Raw genomic sequence first — 23,269 nt, forward strand, 5'->3', positions numbered from 1 at the left:
ACCATCTATAGACAACTTAGATCGAGGAACCACACCTTATATAGACAACATGTTTCTAGGAACCACACAATATATAGTCAGCTTGTATCTAGGAACCACACCATCTATAGACAACTCATATTGAGGAACCACACTGTATATAGACAACATATATCCAGGAACCATACGAAATATAGAAAACTAGAATCTAGGAACCATACCCAGACAACTTGTATCTTGATATTATAGACATCGTGTATCCAGAAACACACTATGTATAGAAATCCATCATATTGAACTAATTTTCTTTTAAAACCAACCTGTATCTAAGAACCATATTTTGTATAGACAACAGAGGCAAAAGATACCAGAGACATTCAAACTCATAACCGTTGGTTTTCCCATTTGAATGGTTTTCCCGTTTGAATGGTTTTACACTAGTCATTTTTGGGGCCCTTCAGAGCTTGATGTTTGGTGTGAGCCAAGGCTCTGTGTTGAAGACCGTACTTTGACCTATAATGGTTTACTTTTATAAATTGTAACTTGGATGGAGAGTTGTTTCATTGGCACTCATACCACATCTTCTTATATCTATCATAAGCCGAAAATAAACTGACAACACTATGGCTAAAAAAGACCAACAAACAAAATTATACAAAACACAAAATAGAAAACTAAAGACTGAGCAACATGAAACCCAACAAAAACGTTAACTGTATTGAAGAACCTTACAAGGCTTTTTTACATAACCAGTGATTAAGACACATACCAATTTGAATCCTTTTGTTTTAAGAACCATGAACTACCTGTTAAAACAACCTGTATCGAAGAACTCCACATTATAAAAACTACTTCATATGAGAGCCATATATATATATATAAACCATGCAAAAAGAACCTGTCGATTTGAACCTTAGATATACTAGTATATTTGATTAATATACGCCTTTAATCTGTATTTTTATTTGAAAATTCAACCAGTTATTCCTTCCAACATTACACAACAGTATTAATATAGGCTATGGTTATGAAGAGACACTGTTCACATCTAGAATTTTGTCACTTGGTTGCATTTGGTAGTGTATACGATATTTTCACACAGTTTTATGGTCAAACGAAGATAATTGGTCACAGGTTGTATGTATAACTTTACAGTCCTCAATGTATTCTCGCCTTAATTACTCTAAATGTTATATATGTTTGTATATTTCAACAGTTTTTTGTTAGTGAATTTCAATAATATTTTGACAGAATCAAAGTGTTGTTTTGGCTCTGCAGCATACTTGGGCATATCATGGTCCACTGTTTTTCCCAGTATTAGCCAGTACAAGTAAATGCTCATAAATTGGGATTGTGCTTTCATTGTAGGAAGAAGGCTGCATTTGTAATAATTTTGATACACGTAAATATTAGATGACTGAGTAAACAATATTTTAAATTTTAACATTTAAATACAATAAAATCAAATCAAACATGAATAAAGAGTCTATAACCTAATACAGGTTGGTTGGTCATGCAATCTAAACAATGCCATATACAAAGAAATAAAAAGACAAATAAAAGATTCACAAATATTTATTTTCTAAATTTATCCCCTGGTTGTATTTCAGCATTTCTTGTCACATGAAAAATCAATTTTGTATCAATTACATAAATATCTAAGAAATTTGTTCAAAATCAATTGAGATATGGATTATTAAGATGTTCTAATTACAACAAACTTTTTAGCTTAAATACATCACTGAAAATGTATGCATATAAAAACAAGAATGTGTCCATAGTACACGGATGCCTCACTTGCACTATCATTTTCTATGTGGACCGTGAAATTGGGGTCAAAACTCTAATTTGGCATTAAAATTAGGAAGATTATATCATAGGGAACATGTGTACTAAATAACAAGTTGGTTGGACTTCAACTTCATCAAAATCTACCTTGACAAAAACTTTAACCTGAAGCGGGACAGACGGACAAACGAACAGACTAGAAAATGTAATGCCCCTCTACTAATGTAGGTGGGGCATAAAAAAGAATATTTCTTTTTTACATAAATTGTCGCTTTCATTTTCTATTATACTACATGTCCCTCATGTGTTGTTGTATTGACACATTAAAAGTGTGACCACCTGCCACACGCTGAACACCTTATTCTCCATGACAATTGTACCAGCTAATGGCATCCCACTATGTCATACATTTCTCTTGTCAGCCATTGGCAGTCTTTTAGCAACTTGCATTGTTCTGTTCTAAACACCCTGAAGAATATCCTGAGGATGTTCAAACCTGGATGTGCTGGGCTGATGTATTTTAAGCCCTACACATTCTGTAAAAAAATTAGAACACATATAAAATCTAGGAGAAAAAATGTATAGTTACACATAAAAAGTTGTCATCGATCTTCTTTCAGTACAAAGGTAGCTAAATTAAATAATGTGTCCTTTGAAACACATTGACTAAAATTAAAAACACTTATCTCAAAAAGCTATTATAGTGCATACTGGTACATGACCAGACATGAATACATGTAAAGTTATCCATTCTTTTAATACTTATTCTAAAAGGTAATCAACTAAACAATTTTTATCTGTTCTTTAATTGATTTTGTTATATATAAATTAAAACATAACTAAATATGTATTTTTATACAGTTGTGAACACTTCAGGAACTACATATTGTTTGATACTTAAGTTTTGGAATTGCACAGTGTCATGGTTTTCTTAGACTGGTAATTGCATCTTCATATTAAATCCACTGGAGGTAAACTGATTGATATTTCAGTCTTGAAAACCTGTTTTTTATTTTTTTTAATTGGTTTTGAATAATGGGGCTTTGTATTGATTTGATGAGTCAAGCCTTTTTCAACTGGTTTTACAGTTAGTTCTCAATTTGTGCTGTAACACCACTTTCTCTGGTTAATGGAAGGTTGGGCCCTCATTAACATGGTTAACACGTACTCATTTAGTAAGGTATTGTCCTAACACATTTTGTCATGTTACTAGCTTTCATAGCTTAATTTCTAGTATAGTTTTTGTTCATTGTTACAGGACCATATGATGACATTTACTTGCTTAGATATGTGGTATCTGATGGATAGTTGCCTCAGCTAAAAAAATCTCAATATATGTTTTTTTTCTCGATATATTATGGTTTGTTTGTTTTTCAACATGTACTTTGGATCCTTAATAGTTTATGATCATTTAATGCCACAACTGTATTTCCTAATCAATATAGTGTACTCATGAATAGATATTGTACCATTTGTGTGCTTACTTCAGAACTCAATGGACTTGGTTTCTTTGTTCAATATAACGGACACCACGGTCTCACCATTTTCCAACATTTTATTCACCTGGAAGTAAAAAGAAATGTTCCAAAAAGACTTGGACAGAACAAGTGTTCAGAGTACCTAGAAAACATAGGTAAAAATCTATTTCTTCTCTGTGATTATTTTTGGTCAATGTAAACTTTTAAAAAGAACAATTTGATCAAAATTATCAGTTTAGATGTATAAGGTGTAATACCACCATTGATTTTCCCTTATTAGTCTTTGTTAAATTTGCACTTTTAAAAAAATTGTGCAGAATTTATCTTTGTTTCAAATAAAGAAATACTTGGCATGAGTAAAGTTTTATCCTGTCCAGTACTATAGAAAAAATTTCACATAACATTTCATTGTATATAAGAAAATAACCATCACTGGAAGTTAACCTATCAAATTTTCCCCCTTTTTAACCTGTGTACAAGCTTTAGTAACCATGTAACCTCAAGTTTCCAAAATATTCTACAGAAACCCCAAATAAAAAAATAATGGTGCTTTGAAATACCCAAGATATATGTTTATGACCCAGAAATGTTTTACTACAATGAAATGTAGGATCAATTACCTACAACTGTCAAATTCAAGGGAATATTTTTTTTCGACCTATTTTCGTATGCAACCGGATGTGACGTACTATGATTTGGTGGTATTACACCTATAACAAATTTAACGAAAATGCCAAACATAAGATATTTTGACCTATATCAAATTTTGAGGATTGTGGCTTCATAATTATTTGTGGAATACACATTTTTGTCGCTTTCTTGGGCATGGGTAAACCGCTATTACAAATTTAAATACATTGTATTTAATAAAGAAGCCATTCTGTATTAGCTTGAATGCAGCCTTTTGCAAAACCATGAATCCAAATATCCATTAAAGTATGATTTTTCTCAATCAACGAAAAACAAAATTGATCCAGATTAATGGATGTAGCTGCATATATAAATCTAAAGTATCAAAGGTAGAACTCCTAGTAGAAATTGTTGGGTTATTTAAATTTAACTAACCAGCTTCTTCGCCTTTTCCCATTCTTCCTTGTTGTTTTCTTGGTCCTATAAATAAATATAGTAAATTATTTATCAAACTAGAACAGCTATTACATGTATTATGCACTACCATTTATTTTTATGAATCATTATTACCAAAAGAAATAAAGAAACTTAGGCCTGCACAAGTAAAGTGGGAAACAAGATGTATATGTTGTGCTGGCTGTATGTTCTATACCCCCTCTAAATCATGTGTGTTTAACATTCCTCTCATCTCAGGCTTGACTAAATTTAAATCTATTGATTTGGTTGATTTTTGCAGCATTGACTTACTTCAAGGCAGACAATTTTTGTTGGTCGAGGGAGCCAGAATGCCAGAAGAAATTGGAATGCTATTATATTTATATAAAGTTTACCAATAATGCTTGTGGTACTAAGCCATTGTATAGTGTCCCCCAAAGAGTGAATGTCATGCTTGAGCAATAGATCTTACATTCAGGAATTTCAGGCTATATGTATTGTCTATGGTTCTCAGGTACAGGTTGTGTATTTTCTATAGTTCATAGGTACATGCAATTTGTATTGTCTCAGTTTTTTGTCTGTGGTTCTTGGGTTGAGTCTATATGAATTGTCAGTGGTTCTTGGATATAGGCTATATGTATTGTTTATGGTTCTTAGATATAGTCTATATGGATTGTCTATGGTTCTTAGATATAGTCTATATGGATTGTCTATGGCTCTTAGATATATTCTATATGGATTGTCTATGGTGCTTAGATATAGTCTATATGGATTGTCTATGGCTCTTAGATATAGTCTATATGGATTGTCTATGGTGCTTAGATATAGTCTATATGGATTGTCTATGGTTCTTAGATATATTCTATATGGATTGTCTATGGTTTTTAGATATACTCTATATGTATTGTCTATGGTTCTTAGATATATTATACATGAATTGTCTATGGTTCTTGGATATAGGCTATATGTATTGTCTATGGTTCTAAGATATAGTCTATATTTATTGTCTATGGTTCTTAGCTTTAGTCTATATGAACTGTCTATGGCTTTGTGATAAAGTCTATATGTATTGTCTATGGTTCTTAGATATAGTCTATATGGATTGTCTATGGCTCTTAGATATAGTCTATATGTATTGTCTATTGTTCTTAGATATAGTCTTTATGGATTGTCTATGGCTCTTAGATATGGTCTATATGTATTGTCTATGGTTCTAAGATATAGTCTATATTTATTGTCTATGGTTCTTAGATTTAGTCTATATGGAATGTGTTTGGTTCTTAAGATATTGTCTATATGTATTGTCTATTGTTCTTAGATATAGTCTTTATGGATTGTCTATGGCTCTTAGATATGGTCTATATGTATTGTCTATGGTTCTAAGATATAGTCTATATTTATTGTCTATGGTTCTTAGATTTAGTCTATATGGATTGTCTATGGTTCTTAGATATAGTCTATATGTATGTCTATGGTTCTTAGATATAGTCAATATGGATTGTCTATGGCTCTTAGATATAGTCTATATGGATTGTCTATGGCACTTAGATATAGTCTATATGTATTGTCTATGGCTCTTAGATATATTCTATATGGATTGTCTATGGTGCTTAGATATTCTATATGTATTGTCTATGGTTCTAAGATAAAGTCTATATTTATTGTCTATGGTTCTTAGATTTAGTCTATATGGATTGTCTATGGTTCTTAGATATAGTCTATATGTATTGTGTATGCTTCTTAGATATAGTCTATATGTATTGTCTATGGCTCTTAGATAAAGTCTATATGTATTGTCTATGGTTCTTAGATATAGACTATATGTATTGTCTATGGCTCTTAGATATGGTCTATATTAATTGTCTATGGTTCTTAGATTTAGTCTATATGGATTGTCTATGGTTCTTAGATTTAGTCTATATTTATTGTCTATGGTGCTTAGATATAGTCTATATGTATTGTCTATGGTTCTAAGATATAGTCTATATTTATTGTCTATGGTTCTTAGATTTAGTCTATATGGATTGTCTATGGTTCTTAGATATAGTCTATATGTATTGTGTTTGCTTCTTAGATATAGTCTATATGTATTGTCTATGGTTCTTAGATATAGTCTATATGGATTGAGTATGGCTCTTAGATATGGTCTATATGGATTGTGTATGGCTCTTAGATATAGTCTATATGGATTGTGTATGGCTCTTAAATATGGTCTATATGGATTGTTTATGGTTCATAGATATAGTCTATATGTATTGTCTTTGGTTCTTAGATATATTCTATATGTATTGTATATGGTTCTTAGATATATTTTATATGGATTGTCTATGGCTCTTAGGTACAGTCTATATGTATTATATATGGTTCTTAGATATAGTCTATATGTACTAGTATTGTATTTGGTTCTTAAGATATTGTCTATATGTATTGCCTATGGTTCTTAGGTTCAATCTTTATGTATTGTCTATGGTTCTTAGATATAGTCTATATGTATTGCCTATGGTTCTGAGGTTCAGTCCATATGTATTGTCTATGGTTCTTATGTTAAGTCTATATGTATTGCCTATGGTTCTGAGGTTAGTCTATATGTATTGTCTATGGTTTTAAAATATATGCTACATATATTGTCTATGTTCTTAGGTACAGTCTATATGTATTGTCTAAGGTTCTTATGTTCAGTCTATATGTATTGTCTATGGGTCTCAGATAAAGGCTTCATGTATGGTCTATGGTTCTTAGGTTTTGTTTATATGAATTATCTATGGTTCTTAGAGAAAGGCTATATGTTTGGTCTATATGGTTTTTAGGTTCAGTCTATATGTATAGTATATAGTTGTTAGATAAAGGCGTTATATATTGTCTATAATTCTTAGATATCAGCTTGATATGTTGTCTATGGTCTTTAGGTACAGTCAATATGTATTTTCTATGGTTCTTAGATATAGGCTTAATGTATTTTCTATGGTTCTTATGTTTAGTTTATATGTATCATATATGGTTCTTAGATATAGGGTACATGTATTGTTTATGGTTCTTAGATATATGCTTTATTAATTGTCTATATGGTTTTTAGGTTCAGGTTATAAGTTTTGTCTATATGGTTCTTAGGTACAGTCTATATGACATGTATGTATTGTTGATATGGTTCTTAGGTACAGGCTTTATATATATATATTGTAATTCCAGTGCAGTAATCAAACTACTAACATGATTAACATGATCAAAGTGTAACCAAATAATCATAAACATTAGGGGAGTATTCAAACTAATAAAATGATCAACCGATATAATAACATGATCATGAATTTTTAGGGCAGAAATCGAAACTATCGGCATGATTAAACCAGGTTATGAAGGACAATAATCAAACAATCGATTCGAAATGATGATGATGATTAAACCCTGTAATCACATGATCATCAAAGGCGGATTTAGAGGGGGCAGGGAGCATCATATATGATAAATGTATAGACTTTTAAACATATTGCTCCAAACGTTGGTTTTCCATAGGGCCTCACCCCTTTTTCAAAATGCTGGAATCATGGATCATGAATAATAAGGGCAATAATCAAATGATTAACATGATCAAAGTGTGATTTTACATTATCTAATCTATCATGAATATCAAGGGTAATAATCAAACCTTGAATTAGATAATTATGAATATTAAGGGCAATAATCAAAAATATGTAATCAGATAATCATGAATAGTAAAGGCAATAATCAATAGATTATCATGTTTAACTGTTCAATCATATGATTATGGTTATTAAGGGTAATAATCAAATGATCGTCATGTTCGAAACTGTGTAATCAGATGATCATGAATATAAGGGCAATATTCAAACGATCATCATGTTCAAACTGTGTAATCAGATAATCATGCATATTCAGGGCAATAATCAAACGATCATCATGTTCAAACTATGTAATTATATAATCATGAATATTAAGGGCAATAATCTAACGATCATCATAGTCAAACTGCGTAATCAGATAATCATGAATATTAATGGTAATAATCAAACAATCATCAGGGCCTAACTGTTCAATCATATGATCATGATTATCAGGGGCAAATATCAATCAATCATCATGGCCTGACTGTTTAATCATATGATCATGATTATCAAGGGCAATAATCAGACGATCATCATGGCCTAACTGTGTAATCAAATGGTTATATATATTAAGGGCAATAATCAAACAGTCATCATGGCCTAAATGTTAAATCATATGATCATGATTATCAAGGGCAATAATCAGACGATCATCACGGCCCAACTGAGTTATCATATGATTATGAATATTAATGGCAATAATCAAACAATCATCATGGCCTAACTGTTTAATCATATGTTCATGATTATCAAGGGCAATATTTAGACGATCATCACGGCCTAACAGTGTAATCATATGATTATGAACATAAAGGGCAATATTTAAACGATCATCATGGTCAATCTGTGGAATAATATGATTATGATGATTATGAATATTAAGAGCAATAATCAAACGATCAACATGATTTGAATGTGTGATCAACTTATCATGAATAATAATTTCTTCTAACTATCAACATAATCACACCGTGTAATCATATAATCATGAATATCAGGGGAAAACTCTTACTATCAACATGATCACACTACTCACTAGTTATAAGACTTATAGGGATTAACTTATACATAATACAGGGAATTTTATAAATCCCAGGTTGGACCAGAGCCTCAGTGATATTTTGGCCTAAATGTTTAAAGCAAAGGTATGTTTATTATTTGGTCGTAAACAGGCAATTTTTGTTTTCGTGTTTACCCTTTTCTGCATCTTTAGGACTCACTTACCCGTCAGTTAACAGCAGTATAAATATAACGTGAAATCGAAACAGAAAGTACACTTCGGAAATTCTCTTTTTCGTAGAATAAATCCGAGTTACATTAAGAACCAATTGTATGATAGATAACAAAAATGAAAAATAAATAAGCCAATCAGAGCGTGGTCCATATCGTGGTTTTTAGATCGTAAGAACCCCAACTATTATACCTCAGGATTTTGGTAAATTTACAAACAACCCTTAAATCCTAACTTGATTACATACAATGTTTTGGGAACCTGAGCTATAGGCACCGGTATCAAACATTCCTTCGGTCCCTGGAAGCGATAAAAATCCGATTTCTTGGGACCCCTGGAACCGGTATATAATCATGTTTTATTTAAGAAATAATTCATGCAAGCCATAGATTTGTTGAAAATTTTCACATGGCCTGGGTCGTTATATTACGCTCGGGATAAAATTAACGAATATAACGACCCAGGCCATGTGAAAATGAAAACAAATCTATGGAATGCATGAATTATTTTGATTCTAATATAGTAAAGTTTCCCACTGAAAACTCTGACGCCATTTCAGTAAAATATGGCGTTTTTGTGCACAAATCGCATTGTGACGTCGTCGATTTATAGTGGTTGTGGTATATTGACTATTGTATTAAAACTGGGGGTGATCTCAGGTGCTCCGGAAGGGTAAGCAGATCCTGCTCCACATGTGGCTGATGTTATTACAAATCCGGTAAATGGTCTAATTCGGTAGGTCACATTCGTGAAAAGGGAGGGGTATTGTAGTTACGACATAAGGAACATATCCGATATCATCTGTGAAACGGTTATTCCATAACGGCCAACCAACTCGTGATGGCGTCCGTAGAATTTACGAAGGGATGATTTCAACTTCACCATTTGGAACTCTTGGTTTAATAGCTTCCTTGTCAGCAGCAATCCTCTATCAAGGAAATCATGATAGGAATTAAGTCTGACGCCATTTCCAGATTTCAGTAAAATATGACGGTTTAGTGCACACATCGCATTATTTATTGAGTATTTTTTTATGGCTTTATTCATAATTTTAATCTTATTTGCAAATATCACATAATAATCTGATTTCATTAGTGGAATCTGTTTCGAGTGACTGGAATTGAAAAGGTTAACATATCGATTATTCTGTCTTCTTCACAACGAAACAAAAAGCATGGTGACAAAGCAAATCGCCTCCAAAGAATTGTGCGTTCATGTTACTACAAGTAGCTGACCTTTGCGTTGACATTCTTTAGATTTACATCCAATATTTTGAACTGGTGAAAAATTCAAAATGTTATATTGACATCAGTTCATGTTTAAGATACTTTTGATACCTTTCCTGAAATTCTCCAGTCATAAAATCTTTTAAAAAAATTCATCCTTCAACAGTTTACATACTTTCAACCACGGTCTAAATGCCCGCGATTTCGCGGGTGTGTTCTAGTAATTTTTTTATATCAACTGAATCTGGTTTCATTAGACAAAAGTACTAGATCCAAATCGATACACACAAAAACTTAGACAACAAGGAAAGAAACATGACCCCCTCCAAAAAAGTACCCTGCTCCTTTTTTTATTTCTAGCTGGAGCACTGTAAAGAAATATTTAATTGGTTTTATGATTATAAGCGCCTCATGGAAATAAGTCATAATTATACAAACGTGTCCCAGCTCAGTTTTCATTCCACTTCAAATTTACAAGTCACCCTCCTAACTCCCTCTCATAATTAAATTTTGCTTCTCTATTTTATTTTTCAGTTTGCATGGTGAACAGATCAATCTGTATCAATGAACCCCCAGGATCGTTTGAGGTGGTGTCATCATTATTATCAGAGGCCTCAACATTCCAACGGAATACCGATAAACATGGAGTTTTCCAGAAATTAGGGCTTAAAATATGTATATCACCAGGGCATTTAGTTCTATAAGTAAAGTGCATTGAATATCAACATCAACATACATGAAATTCAATTGGCAGTATTTTTTCCCAAGTTATTTTCATTTAGCTGTTATACTTTTCACCTTATGGTGCTTGTTGTTAAATATATGAGGGTCTGGATGGGGTGTACAGAATAAAGAATAATGTACAAATTGTACAGAACAAAGGGCTAAAAATTTAAAGAATAGAGAAAAATAGGCCAAGAAAACTAGAGAATAATGGAGTTCTAAAATATAAAGAATAGAGAATAAGTTGCTTAAAAAATTAAAGAATACAGAACTGAAGGACTCTCCATCCAGACCCTCATATAGATTTGATATTGAACAATACAATTACAAATAATCAGTTAAATTTCAATTTGTTTGTTATTAATATAATACTTTCGAAAATGGAAACAAAACAAATTCTGGTAGCTGTATCAAAATAAAGCTTAAAAATAAAATTAACAGAGTGTATTAAATTACTAGACTGTGAATGAACTGAAGCCCGCCTCCCGGTGCAGGATTTTGTCCCTGTGTTGAAGACCCATTGGTGGCCTTTGGCTGTTTTCAGCTCTTTGGTCGGGTTGTTGTCTCTTTGACACATTCCCCGTTTCCATTCTCAATTCTATTAGAAAAGTAAACTAAGAACACATGACTAAGAAACAGTTTAACAAAGAATACAAATGAAATGTGATAGCTAGAGCGTTATTTGCTATCAAACTAAGAACTTGGGAGTCTCTGACTCAGAATTTGATCTAAGAAACACCATGATAGCTGTAAACATAATGTGTTGACAATTAAAAGTACTTAGAATACATGACTCAAAACCAGTTTTACTGAGAACTGTTTTTCCTTATAATGAAATATATGTTATTATGAAAATATGTAAATTGTTGATATTCTGGCATACTTCTCAGATTGCTTAATACTTCCCCCCCCCCCTCAAAAAAACCCACCAAAAATAACAAGTTTGGGGTTATATAGGAATCACCATGTCCGTCTGGCTTCGTGTCCGTTTTTAGCCCATGTGAGCTTATGCCATCACTTGTCTTCCGTCTTCGTCCGTCGTCTGTCGTCGTCGTCGTCGTCTGTTGTCGTCTGTCGTCGTCGTCGTCGTCTGTTGTCGTCTGTCGTCGTAAACTATTTAAAAAATCTTCTCCTCTGAAACTACTGGGCCAAATACCTTCAAACTTTAACTAAATGTTCCTTAGGGTATCTAGTTTATAAATTGTATCCGAAGTTTTGATCCATTGACAAACATGGCCGCCATGGCTAAAAATAGAACATAAGGGTCAAATGCAGTTTTTGGCTTATATCTCAAAATCAAAGCTTTTAGAGCAAATCTGACGGACATGGGGTAAAATTGTTCAATTGGTCAAGATCTATCAGCTATGAAATTTTCAGACGAATCGAACAACCCATTGTTGGGTTGCTGCCACCGAATTGGTAGTTTTAACAAAATTTTGCAGTTTTTTGTTATTATTTTGAATATTATTATAGATATATATATAAACTGTAAGCAGCAATAATGTTCAGCAAAGTAAGATCTACAAAAAAGTTAATAAGACCATAATTGTCAATTGATCCCTTAAGGAGTTATTGCCCTTTAAAGACAATTTTACACAATTTGTTCATCAAGTTTGCTAACATTTAAAAATCTTCTTCTCTGAAACTACTGGGCCAATTACCTTTAAACTTTAACTAAATGTTTCTTAGGGTATCTTGTTTATAAATTGTATCCGAAGTTTTGATCCATTGACAAACATGGCCGCCATGGCTAAAAATAGAACATAAGGGTCAAATGCAGTTTTTGGCTTATATCTCAAAAACTAAAGCTTTTAGAGCAAATGTGACAGAGGTAAAATTGTTTAATTGGTGAAGATCTATCTGCCCTGAAATTTTCAGACGAATCCAACAACCCATTGTTGGGTTGCTGCCACAGAATTGGTAGTTTTAACAAAATTTTGCAGTTTTTTGTTATTATTTTGAATATTATTATAGATATATATATAAACTGTAAGCAGCAATAATGTTCAGCAAAGTAAGATCTACAAAAAAGTTAAAATGACCATAATTGTCAATTGACCCCTTAAGGAGTTATTGCCCTTTAAAGACAATTTTACACAATTTGTTCATCAAGTTTGCTTACATTTAAAAATCTTCTCCTCTGAAATACAGGTGAGCGATTCAGGCTCTTGAGAGCCTCTTGTTTTTCATCCGTGCAATTGCATCTAAGGCTGGGGTGTGTCATACCATAGACGGGTCGCTCTGACCTTGACTTGACGCCTTTGATAGTAAAACCATATCTAATTTGTGCCCTGTTCACAACTATTGTACTGTAAAACATACTAAAGTCAGTCCACCCTGACCTTGACCTTTACCTTTGACCATTATGATAGTTGACTTTATCCAATTTGTGCCCGTTTCATAAAGTCTGTGCTTTAAACATTGGGTTATCAAACTTAGGCAGTTGCATCATGGTCTTTGGACGTGTCATATCTCAAAGTCGGATCACTCTGACCTTGACTCAGTTATCAAATGTAAAAGTTTGTCTTCACTATCAAATAATTTCTGTATCAGTACAGACGGCTTATGATTATTAATAAGAAGTACTTGACAGCTTTTCACATCTAAGTGTAAAATGAGTCACATCTTCTGGTTTAATGTTACATAATTGGCAGTATGCTGAAATGGGTTTTTCTTTTGAAAATCTAGACCTCTGATATTGAAGGATCATTATGCCTGTGGCAATTTTAACTTTAATAGAAGCCATATTTCCGGAGCATGGGTCCCACTGCTATTCCAAATTACGGACAGTTCCTATGTTGGAATCATTAAAATTGATATATTTCAAGAATGATTTCCCTTGTGCTTCCAGTTTTAAATTTCGTAAAAACAATTATTAATACAGCTATTCAAATGTCTATTCCAGCTTAACTTTGTTGGTTGATTCTCAATGATATCATGAGGCGACGGTAATCCATAAGTTCCAGTTAAATTGTTAAGTTTTTGTAAAGCAGCTCCCGGATTTTTTATCTTTCATAGCCCATTGTCTCAAAGTAAGGTCTCTTTTAACGGATTTATCATTTCTAATCATATTTCCAAATGGTTTTAGAACCTGCTGTCTTTTTTGGTAAGACGTCGTGTTCGCAATGACATGGTTCGGTTTAACATTTTTCAGCCTTACTTTTGGTGGAGAACGAATGCCTAAAAAATCAGAATGTTCATTGTCATCACGTGACTCGACGGAAATTGTTCCATCGTTTCTAGTGTTCAAAAGAAAGTCATCCATTTGGTGACATATGCTATATTTACCTACTGATTGAGCATGCGTTTTATTATGATTTGGTTGACATGGTTTTCGACACTTTTTTCGTCGAGAAGTTTGTACAGTCGACACACGTGTATTCTTGGGCATAGATAATTCAGTGTTAGTTTTATGCACATCAAGTTCTAATTTCCTAACCTTTTGCTCTAAAAAGCAAATTTTCATTTCTCCTATTTCAGACTGTTGTGTGCTCCGTATATTATGTGTATAAGTATGCGAGTAGGTAGAACCTTGTGTTGGGTAATTTTCTAGCTATTCAACTCTCTGATTGATATTTGATATAGAATGTTTTAGGTCTATATTCTTATCTGCAAGAGTTAAAGAATATGAACGATTTTAATTTCAACCTCATTTTTAAATATTTTGTTATTTTTAGTTTTCAACAATTTGTCTCTTTTTTCAATTTGAGTTTGTAGATGGGTAACCTCTGCTTTATGTAATTCTATATTATCAGGTGATATAGCTATACTCGATACAGACGGTAAAGTATTTTCACGCTCAAGCAAACCTTCAGTCGAAACAGTTGACTGACAGTTGTCTCTTAAATAAGTGTTCTAGGAGATGAAGTCGAGGAAGTTTGACCTTCATTTGCTGTGTTACTATTTAATTTTGCCTGAATAGCACCAGAATGTAAAACATCATTAACATTGTTAGTAATTGTTTCAATGTCTGAGATTATAATGATACGCTGATTCGTACACAATCTTCATATGTATGTTTCATCTTTGAGTTCTATCTCGGATACCTTTTCAGGTATTATACCTTCACATTTAAAGTGTATCCACTGATTACAAATGTCACGGGCTACAGAAGTGAGTTTTTCACAACATTGACTATTACACACCGGAAACAGTGGGAACTGAGGACATATGAGTTAGTCATTCACATGTCTTGTATTGTCAATAGCTTGCAGACAAAATGTTTTATTAGGATTAAATGAACACCAGTTATTTTCAGTCGGTGACGTTTCAAAATCTTGACAATTTTCTGCAGGCTGAAGTGACTTTTTAAGGTATTTCTCACTTTATTAATGTATCTGTCTATTAATGTCATTAAAGGAGTCGTTTCTATCCAATATGTCTAATATATGTACCAAATAGTTCTCCATGAAGGTTATAATATATCCTTGATTACTATTTAGCAGGATCTTAGATATGAAATTATGAAAATTTAACACAAAGAGTTTTTTACTTTCTTGGAGAAAAGCTGTTGACTCAGATACAACTGCCCCCTTTCTCGGTTGTTTCTGTGGTATTTAAGGTAAACCCTTTGTTATGTAAATAGTTCAATGTTACGCTTTTAAATTCCTCATAGGCAGCTGGTGAGAAAGCTACAACAATGTTACCATGTGCCATGTAACTGAGTGTGGTCTAGAAGCTGCCTCAATTGTCTGTTTAACTGCTTTCTTCCTGTCAACATAGTCAAGTTCATAATCTACAGGAAGCAAATTTACAGTTTCAGACTTAGTATCTTTAGTTTGTAATTAAGATGGTGTAAAGGGCACCGTAGTCACCCTCGAACGCCTACTACGCATCGACAGTTCCATGACACAATAACAAACAATAGTAATAAAACACGCAAGTAACAATTGTTCCATAAAAGTCATGATAAAATGTACAACTACGCCAGTCAAATAATGTACAGATGATGCGATGAATGCCGTTTATAAAAGCGCTTGATAAAAGTCACTTCAGTTAGAAATAAAAAAGCTTACTCACTAAAAAGTAAAATAACAAAAATAGCGAACTTCAAGGAAAATTCAAAACGGAAAGTCCATTATCAAATGGCAAAATCAAAAGCGCAAACACATCAAACGAATGAAAAACAGCTTCATATTCCTGACTTGGTACAGACATGTCCTTATGTAGGAAATGGTGGATTAAACCTGTTTTTTTAGTTAACTAAACCTCTCACTTTTAGGTAGCACTCCACAGTTAGGTGTGTAGTTTTGCATTTTGGCCCCTGTGGATTTTTCAAATATGAGAGCTTGTGTGCAATAAAATTCATTTTTGGATAGCTGAAGATTAATATAGCCTTCATAGTGGGTTTATAGGAACATCAAGATTGTGTTATGTATGTTTTATGGGCGGTTTTCTGTATGAAAGTCCGTATTTTCATATCCATACCAGACATCGGTCCGGCAATTACATGAATTATTGCTTTATAACTTTTTGTCGCACGAACTTTGTGATTAAATTTTACAAAAAAATGAGGCGAAATCCACCCAATTTTTATTTGATCATTTGGTAGATTAATGTCAACAGTTTCAGAAAAGGTATCACATAGGCATTGAAATTCTAGTTAAAACCAATTTTTGGGGGAATATGTGACATTTTCATGCCCCTTTTTGCAATATTTTATGATAAATAAATGCAGAATGTTGCCATGGATACACCAAAAAAGAATTATTTTCACCATTTTAACTTTTGAAAATTAAATCTATGGAAGATACTGATTACATACATATGCACATGTATGACACAAACAGTTGGCTTTATGTATTAGAAAGCCTGGAATAGAAGATGATCATTAAACATTTTGTGGTTCAATTTTAATTTAATTTACTGTGGAGTGCTACCTTATGTCTGACAGTCGCATAACATTCCATTATATTGACAACAATGTGCGAGCAAACCAAACAGACATAATAGGTAAAAATGTCGAAAATTGGGGTACAGCAGTCAACATTTTGGTATAAACTTTTTAAAAAATGGCATAAAGACAAAGCACATAAGCAAATATGAAAGACAAGAATACAAAAAATTACCATAGCACAATATAACACAATGACGGGATGTAGTAGAAATACCTAGCCAGGTCAAAAGAATATTACCAAAAAAATTGACGAAACAGTAAAGGTTAATAATATACAAAGACAAATTAAAGAACACTATAACAGGTAATTAAGATGATAAACAACGTCAGTACCTTGAATCTATTCTCCAAGACCATCATGTATTATTTGTGAAGTTGATACGGAATATTTATCAACAAGGTCTTGGTATCTTCCAATGAACTTTTTTTTTTTATAAAAAGGACGTTCTTTGACATAACCCTAGTTCATCAACTTTCTGCTCAGACACTGGTGACATTTTATAAAGTCTGAGTAGAGCAGCAAGTTATAGAATACCTAATGAGCTGGAAAATGTAAATCCCTTATGCAGGTGACGTTGGTATATTGCTACTATGGGGGAATTGATAATTTAAAAATTGAAATCGTCTCGTTTGTCATAGATTCCGGTATTGAGATGAACGGTTATGTCAAATTCGAGGTATAAATCTAAAAATGAGGCAGCCGTGTCTGTTGTTTCTTTAATTTCCAGTTCTGAAGGATATATTAATGGAACCCAATCAGAAAAGTTTGGATTGTTAATTGAAAGACCATCATCAATATATCTGAATGTGAAATTAAAAGATCTGGCTTCTTTGACCTTATTGTTTTTGACCAGTATCTGAAGGAACACAGAATCATATGGAAATATAAAGAGGTCGTGAAGGAGCGGCGCACAGTTTGTGATCATAGGAATTCCGACAATTTGTTGAAAAAGTCTACCTCCAAATTTAACAAATACATTGTCAATAAGAAACTCCTGCAAACTAATCACTTGTTCCTCTGTGTATATATAAAAAAGAAGATGTGGTATGATTGCCAATGAGACAACTCTCCACAACAGACCAAATGACACAGAAATTAACAACTATAGGTCACCGTACGGCCTTCAACAATGAGCAAAGCCCATACCGCACAGTCAGCTATAAAAGGCCCCGAAAGGACAATGTAAAACAATTCAAACGAGAAAACTAACGGCCTAATTGATGTACAAAAAATGAACGAAAAACAAATATATAACACATAAACAAACGACAACCACTGAATTACAGGCTCCTGACTTGGGAAAGGCACATACATACAGACAGAATGTGGCGGGGTTAAACATGTTAGCGGGATCCCAACCCTCCCCTAACCTGGGACAGTGGTGTAACAGTACAACATAAGAACGAACTATAAAAATCAGTTGAAAGAGGCTTAACTAGCCTGTTTTACTTTTTTTCACTATTAACAAAAGTCTTTTAAAATTTCTATGAATCAAGATGGAGCAGTCCATGCCGCTCGAGTTTGTACAGAGTACAGTACTTATCAGAAAGGAACGATATTTGGGCAGGAGTGAACGACGGAATGAGGAAGAAATGCTGTCTGATAAAATAAATGTACAAATAAAACACTTTTGTTAAAACGAGAGTGCTTAAAACATAAAAATAGGGTACAAATCTTCTCTCTCTTGAAATATCCGCTCGCCACCATTCCACACAAGTGCAGACCTTCGACTGAAGACTGACCAACGATGATCGAAATCCGTTTCAATTTGTTGATTTAAGTAGTTTTTTTTTATTGGTTACATGTATACATTTAGTTATAAAAAACAATGGATATTATAAACAGAATAGTTCCTTATTCAATTGTAATTGGCAAATTATAATGTGTTTTCCTTTCTAATTTCTTTCTTGTGTAACTTAAAAACACAACTTAAGGCATATACTGAGACAGCTGTTACTGTAATGGTATTCTCAGACATGAAATAAAATTGGATTTGAGTAATACCAAAAAAATGGATTTAACAATCATATCACATCGCTAAATTTTTATACGACCGCAAAAATTTCGTCGTTGTCCGAAGACATTTGATTTCCAGACAATAACATGAATAACTTTTTTTTTTCTTTTTTGACTATGATAATTGATTTATTGGTCTAAAGCTGTTACAATAACCTTATTGCTACAGCTTTCACAAACAAGATACCCTAGTATATTAATATCTTTAAGAACAGGGTGTCTTAAAGATAAATTTTACTCTATAATTGTTAGCTAATTACAAATACAAATATACTATAATATAAACATATATAATTGCAAATTATTTAAATTTGTATTTACGTATTTTTTGTTCCGGATTTAACCTTTACTTTTCCATCCTTATACAATCTACCAAACACATATTTTACTCGTTTAGAAAAATCGTGCGTGTGTCCTGTGTCACAGTGTTTTATGATTTAAAGTTTTAAAATAAGTGTAATTCAAGGTTTTTCTTAGCGGACGCAGAGGTGTCAATTTTAAATTTGCCCGTGTAGTATCTCATTTTATAGATACATTAGCTATTATTCTATACATTATGCTTCACAACTATATATGTACATTGTATTTATATATATATAAGTACGTCTGAACTAGTGACAACTCTACAACAGATTTATCCATCGGATCACCAGCAGTGATGGTGATACATGGCTGTGTACATTCTGTATATACAACTCGTCTAAACATCAGCCCAACAATGTTAGATCTGTAAATTAGCTTTCGCAAATTTTTTGTTCTTCCCTCGCCGGGATTCGAACTCATGCTACTGAGATATCGTGACACCAGATCGCCTGCACTGTATCCGACGCGCTAGACCACACGACCACCTAGGCTTCACAAAAATAAAGCTTTCGGTGGCCGGGTGTTACCTTTCCTCGTCAGTTTTAATCTAGCGTCGTAATACAGTACATGATATATAAGGCATGAAGATGGAATTGTTACAGATCAGCTGAAATATCTATTGTAAAGGATCCTACAAATTAATGTAAGATACAGTCACAGAAATAATTATATTTATAATATATATATTTTAATCTAGCACATTTTACAGAAATTTTTGAAATTTGCGAATAAGTTTACTTTTGCGTTCTTTCACATGTCAGTTTACTTCAAAGTATAATTCAAATTCGTTTTTAAAGATATTGTATATGTCGGCGGATTTTGTTCTTTGTTCTGATGTGTAAAATGATTTGTAAATTGAGAAACCTATCAAAGTTATAATAAGATTTATATCATTATAATGTCGGTCTCCGATTTTATATCAAAAGACTATATCTATTAGGGTTATTTTCTTACAAAAGTTTATGTTTCTCATTTTTTCTGTTATTTTAATCCAAAAGTCTTTTACAAAAACTACAGTCGTTAAAAAATGTTGATAATTATCTGTGCATTTACATAAAGCACACTCTGGGGTATTTGATATTTTCCATTTGAAAAGATTTTCTTGGTTTGGTAATATATAGCTAAATAATTTCCATTTATAAACTTTAAGTTTGTTTATGTATATTTCATTGTTTGTAAAGGATAAGGATTGTCTAATTTGAAATTGTTTTGCGTCTAATATTCTTTGCCATTTTATTATTCCAATATTAAGAGGTATTTTGTTTTTGGAAAATGACGCTGTCAAAGCGTCAATTTTACTATACCATTGACCAGATTTCATTTTATCGCTTCCGGTCGCTTCCAAGCCGCCTTCCGAACTCGGTTCCGTATTTTACATACCTATGTCCTGTACAGAATTTCATTCTTAACCTATCCATATGTTTATTGTTATTGAATGGTATTTTGAGCTATCCCTTTTGGTATATTTTTCATATTTATATGAGCTTTCGCTTTTATGTGCATGACTTTACAATCCGTAAAAAAATCAGAATATAAATAGATCGTATTGTTATGGGTTTGGACTTTTTACATACCAATGATAACAAATCGCTATCGCTAGAAAATAGTTCTTGAAAGAATGTTTACCTTTCTTATCAGCTGAACTTTGAAACCATTCAACAATAATAATCGGAATCATCTTGAAATCATACGAAAGATATTGGTCTTTATTAACATTTAAGAAGTTTTAAAGAATGATACGGTTATATCCACGCGGTGCGTATGGATTTGTTTACAAAGTTACTGCTGCAGACATAATATAGGTCTAATATCGCAGGGGCCAGTTCTATTCAAGAATAAAATGGTGATTATTGCAGAAGTTTTTCTGTCAAAAAGACTTTATTTCTTTCTAGATTTCTTCACTTTAAAAAGAATTATAAGATGCAGAAACTTTATGAAAGGAGTAGGCAGTGCTCAATGAAGGAAAGTTTTACCCTTTCTCTGACAACGTGGTCTCGTCCTTTTTTGAAACATTACGATTATTTCATTACTTTTTCGAGTTAACAACTAAACTATTGAACCTGTATTGTTTTAAGAAAAGCATTCCTTGAACCTGCATTGTTTTGAGAAAAGCATTCTCGTTGTCCAGGTGTTCATTACAAGCCCGTATTTTACGATTTACTTGCAGCGCTATTTTCAAAATCGGAATCGAAAATTTCTTGAAAATAAAAAAAAAATATTGAGATTTGCCATTCACTTTTCAATAACTATTAATTAAATATTAATACAAAATCAATGTTAACTGTGGATGACTTGGATAAGGAATGGCATTTTATGATTCCTAGAGCTACAACAAAATGTGTAAACAGGAAGTTGTGAAGAGAGACAATTTCATTGGGCAAAATTTAAAGTGCTAAAACAAGTATTGTCAAATCTTGTAAAATATTTCTGGTGGCAATAATTCACATATTCATAAAATAACCAAACACAACTTCTAAAGGTGGTTGTAATGTTTCAATTGGCAAACATTTATTTATTGATAATCCACGTTTAATAATAAAAAAAAACTTCTTTAAAAAAAAGATTTCTATCATATTCATCTGGGAATATGATCAAATATGTTAGCATATTTTAAACATGCCTTTAATAACATTTCAGTACTTATGGAAAGAGTTATTCCATTTCTTCCTTTGATATTAAAGGATATACTAATTTTAATTGCAAAATTGTAATTTGATAAATGTAAATAAAAATTAATGCAGAAATTCCAATTTTTTTGATTGTAAACATATTTAATGTGTAAGTAAATTATGAAGCTGTAAAGGATATATAACTAGTTTTTAAGTCAAACAACAGAAAGTGAGAAAAAAAAGATATACCTACTGTGCTACATTTGGGGACGGGTGGTAATAAAATCAAATTATTTAAGTTATCTAGGCATTTTAATTGTTAAAGTTTAATTAATAATTGAAATGTCACTTATTTGCATTTCAGTTAATGCACATGGCACATGTATAAAAAATCCAGATCGTTGTCTATATTCAATATAATACAACTAACATGGTAGTTATAAATAAATGTAACACCAAGTCACAAACATGAAACTTAAGGTGAATCAATCTTAAATCGGGCGCTAATACCACAGCGGTATAAAAAATCCTGGGGAGAACGAACACTGGATTGTTTTGCTTTCAAAGTTATATAATACACCTTGCCTAAGAAAAAGGTCTAGCTAGGTCATTTTAAGAAAATGAGGCTATAATGATGTAAAGTGACTTATAACTGTCAACAGCCACATTATTTAGACTCTGGTGAATAGTTATCAGACTGTTATCTCGTTGGCAATCATGCAAGCACATCTCCTTATTTTAGTACGGATTAATTATTTGAAATAAATGACTCACAAACATTAAATCATTTGAAAAATGATAATTCTGCAATAATTTATGTTGTCATTTAAAAATTTCAGTTTATATATATTTATAAATATCAACAATGAAATTTGGTTGTATAAATGGTATCACTATATTTGTAATTTTCAAACTAGTAAAACAATACTATTGTCTAAATCTACAGAATTTGATCATCCTTTAAGTAACAGAAATAACAATGTCTCTAAGTCACTTATAACTTATCTCTTAAATAAGGACTATCTGGGGTATCAGAGCTTGCTTACTGCAGGCTCTTCATCATCATTTTGTTAAATAATTCTACAAAGTAGGGGATAGTCTGTTAATGTATCCTTGACTAAGAATAATGAAATTGCAAGAAACAAATTCACATATAACTTTGAATATTGTAGATCGTTCAGGTAGTCTTGAGCTATTTCTTTATACAAAAGAAACATCCAGTATATAAATATAGTCATGTTACACCACTGTCCCGGGTTAGGGGGGAGGATTGG

General features: G+C 32.3%; 1 long non-coding RNA gene across 1 annotated transcript; it reads right to left on the bottom strand.

The window, feature by feature from the left end:
- Positions 1-1,538: 1,538 nt before the first annotated feature.
- LOC127726413 (uncharacterized) lies at positions 1,539-9,350 on the bottom strand. Its single transcript, XR_007993523.1, has 4 exons — positions 9,155-9,350; positions 4,311-4,355; positions 3,252-3,330; positions 1,539-2,303 (listed from the first exon to the last, which is right to left on the bottom strand). It is a non-coding gene; the product is annotated as an uncharacterized LOC127726413 (long non-coding RNA).
- Positions 9,351-23,269: the final 13,919 nt, after the last annotated feature.

The sequence above is a fragment of the Mytilus californianus genome, unplaced genomic scaffold (genome assembly GCF_021869535.1).
Source record: "Mytilus californianus isolate M0D057914Y unplaced genomic scaffold, xbMytCali1.0.p SCAF_17, whole genome shotgun sequence".
NCBI classification, from domain to species: domain Eukaryota; kingdom Metazoa; phylum Mollusca; class Bivalvia; order Mytilida; family Mytilidae; genus Mytilus; species Mytilus californianus.